The sequence below is a fragment of the Brassica napus genome, unplaced genomic scaffold, assembly GCF_020379485.1.
Source record: "Brassica napus cultivar Da-Ae unplaced genomic scaffold, Da-Ae ScsIHWf_1384;HRSCAF=1964, whole genome shotgun sequence".
NCBI lineage: Eukaryota > Viridiplantae > Streptophyta > Magnoliopsida > Brassicales > Brassicaceae > Brassica > Brassica napus.
The window spans coordinates 27,516-32,304 of record NW_026014801.1 but is presented as its reverse complement, the minus strand read 5'-3'; the positions used below and the strand labels follow the sequence as shown (position 1 = coordinate 32,304).

Below are 4,789 nucleotides of genomic sequence, written 5' to 3'. Positions count from 1 at the left end.
TAGGAACCTTGGTATGTCTTTGGTGACTTACCTAGAACACAGAATAGGAAAAGAGAACCTTTGATGCTGATGGGGGTTATGCCCAAGAAAGAACAGAAGTTTACAAGGATGTGAAGAGATACTACTGGGATGAGCCCTACCTCTACATTTCTCTGCAAAGATCAACTTTATAGGAGAGTGGTTGTTAATGAGGAGATTGATGGGATCCTTACACAGTGTCATGGATCATCTTATGGAGGCCACTTTGCTACCTTCAAGACTGTTGCTAAGGTGTTACAAGCTGGATTCTGGTGGCCACACATGTTCAAGGACACACAAGACTTTGTTTCAAGGTGTGATTCATGCCAAAGGAGGGGAAAAACATCACCGAGAGGAATGAGATGCCTCAGAATCCAATCCTTGAAGTTGAAAGTGTTTGATGTGTGGGGTATTGACTTCATGGGGCCCATTTCCATCATCACATGGCAACAAGTACATCATGGTAGCTGTGATTATGTCTCAAAATGGGTGGAAGCTATTGCAGTCCCACCAAGATGCAAGAGTGGTAATCAAGATGTTCAAGAGCACCATCTTTCCAGGTTCGGAGTTCCAAGAGTCGTAATCAGTGATTGGAGGGTCTCATTTCATCAACAAACTGCTTGAGGGACTTCTCAGGAGAACGGTGTTAAGCACAAGGTGGCAACTCCTTACCATCCTCAAACAAGTGGTCAAGTGAGATTTCTAACAGAGAGATCAAGTCCATTTTGGAGAAGATTGTGGGGATTACAAGGAGGATTGGTCAGTTTTAAGCTTGATGATGCGCTTTGGGCTTATAGGACAGCTTACACGACACCTCTGGGGACTTACACCTTTCAACCTAGTGTACGGGAAAGCTTGCCATCTGCCAGTGGAGCTTGAGTACAAGGCACTTTGGGCAGTAAAGTTTGCTGAACTTTGACATCAAGAGGCCAAGGAGAAAAGGTTTTTTTCAGCTAACAGAACTTGATGAGATAAGAATGGATGCCTTTGAAAACTCAAGGATCTACAAGGAAGAGACTAAAGCTTTTAATGACAAGAATATCCTAAAGAGAGAGTTTAAAGAAGGAGATAAAGTTCTTCTCTACAACTCAAGACTGAAATTGTTCCAGGAAAGCTTAAGTCAAGGTGGTCCGACCCTTTCAAGGTCAAAGAGGTTAAGCCATATGGAGCAATAGTTTTGAGGAGTACTGATGGAAGAGACTTCCCAACAATGGGCAAAGGGTTAAGGTTAAGCTCTACATGGCAGATGAACCTGAGGAAGATGGAGTTCAACTCCACTGTCTGATCCTACCCCAGCCTAATCCAAAAGGAGGAAAAGTCAAGCTAAAACTTAAAACAAGCTCAACTTGGGAGGAAGTCCCATGCGTATCCATGTACCATATTGCATTTGTATTTTCATTTCGTCATTATTTCATAAAAAAAAAAGGGAAAGTGTTGAAGTAGTGTTTCAGGGGTTCATCGATCCGGTCAAGGCAAAGAATCGAGCGTGGGAGCGAGGTTCCACAGCGACGCCACGAGGTCGCTCCAGCTGGGAGCGACGTGATCAGAGCGACTGGTCCAAGTCGCTCGCATTTTTTTGTCTCTGGGGCTCGAGAATCGCTCTCGGAGCGACGTCTCGCAGCGACCACATGAGGTCGCTCGCAATTCTGTCGATCAGAGCGACGTCTTCAGAGTGACACCTCCGAATCGCTCGCCTTTCGTCGACACATGACGCGAGAAACGACCCGGGAGCGACTTCTCACAGCGACACCCTCAAGTCGCTCCCGAGCCGGTCCAGGTAAGTCCCTCTTCGATTTTGTCCGGTTTAATTCAAGTTAACCAGCCCTAAACCTAACCGGACGACCCTAGACCTACCCAGACCCACGACCTTCATCTCTTTCACTCTCCCTTCCTCTCACAAACACTCATACTCTCTCAAACAACCCCACACCAAAAATCTCCTAACTTTCTCAATTCTCACCCAAATCTCCTAGTTCTTGTTTCTAAATCCAAGCTTTCGCCCCTGTAGTTTATTCCTCACCACCCATTCCCCATTTCCTTTCATCCAAACCAAGGTATTGTGTTTTTAAATTCAAATTCGTAGGTCCATGAACTCTAGAATTTGAAAATCGAAATTTGGTCATTTTCTTGCTTTATTGTGGTAAAATAACTAGGAAGGCTTATATATCAAGTTGGGTTGTTGAATTGATGGTGGAATTGAGCTTAATTTGAACTTTGGCAAAATTAGGGTTCATGGATTTGGGGCTTTCGAAATTGATCCTAATGAGTGTGTTTAGTGGGTCAGTTAGTATGTTAAGGTGTTGAAAGGTTTGATTAGAGACCCTCTCATTCTAGAATTACTTTGATTATTGAATTTTACATGTCTTGTAATTTTCACATGATGAAAAGATTGAGAATTGTGATTCTTTACGTTGCCTCTTGAAGTTTACATTTGCAAAGTCAATCCACTTATCCCTTTCCAAGTTTTGTATTTCTCAGGTACAATGGTTAAGAAAACTAAGGGAAAGTCGGATGCTGAGAGGCAAGAACCTGAGAGACAAGAGTCTTCGTTGAGAGGAAAGGCTTTAGCCTCGGAACAAGCTGGTTCTGGGACACCAAAGGACTTCTCAACAGCAAACCTAACTCTTCAAGGAGCTCATCAGCAAGGGCATCCATCTCTTCAATGTAGAAAACTTGCCCTTGAACTATTGGTTTCTTCATTACCTCCTTGATGTCAAAGTGAAGAACATGCCTTTTACCCAAGTGGAGATCAATCTTGCCCTCTTTCACATTAACAATTGCTCCTGCTGTAGCTAAGAAAGGCCTTCCAAGGATTAAAGGATCTGCAGCTTCCTCACCCATCTCAAGCACCACAAAGTCTGTAGGGATCTCATATTTTCCAACCATAACGGGGAGGTCCTCCAAGATACCCACAGGGTACTTCACTGAAAGATCAGCCAATACCAGAGACAGTCTACACTTCTTGTACTGAGTGAAACCAAGCTTTTTAACAACAGATAAAGGCATCACGCTGACACTAGCTCCCAAATCGCAGAGACATCTATCAAAGACCATAGGTCCAAGAGCACAAGGTAATGTGAAGCATCCTGGATCTTCTAGCTTCTTTGGAACAACAAGCCTCTGGATGATGGCACTGCACTCATGAGTGAGAATCATCATGCCCTCTATCTCCTTCTTCTTTGCAGCTACAACATCTTTCAGGAACTTGCTATATTGAGGGATCAGCATGAAAGCATCAATGATGGGCATTGTGACTTGAACTTCACTCATTTGCTTCTCAAAAAAAGCTTTGTACTTCTCTAGCATCTGCCTCTTGAATCTACCAGGGAATGGAAGTTTGGGTTCATAGGGAGGAGGAACAAAAGAATTCCCACTTGCTGGAGCAACAACTTCACCATCTTTCACTGTTTTCTTCTCTTCCCCAACCTTTCCTTTACCTTTGGCTTCCACAATCTTCTCCAAGATTTCATCATTGATTTTCTCATCAACAATCACCACTTCATCATCTATGTTGATGGCAACCCCCTCACCTTGTTTCTCAGCATCCTTGGTGAGAGCTCTCTGAGGTAACTCCTTACCACTCCTGAGGGTGATAGCTTTCATGATCTCCTTGGGGTTTTGCTCAGATTTTCCAGGTGAAAAACCTTGTTGGCGATTTTGTTGAGTGTTCATGGCAGGAAACTGGTTCTCCAAGGTTCTGAACTTGTTGTTGAGCTCATTGTAGCCTCCATCAATCTTTGAGTGAAGGTTCTTCAACTCATAGCCAACATGCTTCTCACTTCTTGTCTTAGACTCCAAGATTTGTTTCATCAGGGCATCAGTGCTGCTGACTTAAGGAGTGGAGGTAGAAGGATTAGCTTGTTGTTGGGAAGAATGGTGTCCTTTGTTGTTGAAACCAGAGGAGGGTTTTGTTGAGGCTGGTAGATGCCTTGTTGGTTGTTCCAAGGCTGATAACCACTCTGTTGGTTGTTGGAATAGGATTTTTGTTGGTAGTTGTTGTACTGAAAGTTGGGCTCTTTTTTGTACCAGCTACCATTGTTATTGATAAAACACAGCACTTCTTGACCTTCCAAAGTGCTCAGCAAGCTTTCCTTAGAGAAGCCATGGTGTGGGCATTGAACTTGGTAGCCCTTGAATATCTCCCAGACTTCACTGAATCCTTCCAAGTTTTTCTGTTGAAAGCTGGAAATCTCATTTCTCAGCTTAGCAGTTTGTGAAGTAGAGAAGAACTTCTCCAAAAATGCTTTCTTGCAGTCATCCCAGGTGGTTATAGAGTCGCTGGGTAGAGACTTCTCCCACTAACGTGCCTTATCCCCCAAAGAGAAAGGGAATAGCTTGAGCTTTAAGGCATCTTCGGACACACCATTGGTCTTTGACAACCCACAGTAGCTGTCGAACCTGTCCAAGTGATCAAATGGGTCCTCTAGAGCCAAGCCATGATACTTGTTGTTCTCGATCACGTTGAGGAGTCCTGATTTGATCTCAAAGTTGTTGACTGCTACAGCTGGTGCTCGGATTCCCAATCTATGACCATGAATGTTGGGGGCGGTCATAAGTGCCAATGGGTCGAGCTGCTCGATGTTGGTTTTGGGAATGTTGTTGGCATCATTTTGAGGTATGTCTCCCATATCAGTATCCAATCTCTGCAAGTGAGCATGTTGCTCTTCTTCTCTTCTCTTTCTAGCACACTCTCTCTCTAAAGCTCTGATGTCTGCGGCTCTTGGAACTAGGTTTGATGGACCCCTGCTCCTCAAGTTCATACACCTGTAAA

The 4,789-nt window shown here is 44.0% G+C and overlaps 1 non-coding gene across 1 annotated transcript; it reads left to right on the top strand.

The window, feature by feature from the left end:
• Nucleotides 1–4,116: 4,116 nt before the first annotated feature.
• Nucleotides 4,117–4,223, top strand: LOC125597194. Its single transcript, XR_007331552.1, has one exon. It is a non-coding gene; the product is annotated as a small nucleolar RNA R71 (small nucleolar RNA).
• Nucleotides 4,224–4,789: the final 566 nt, after the last annotated feature.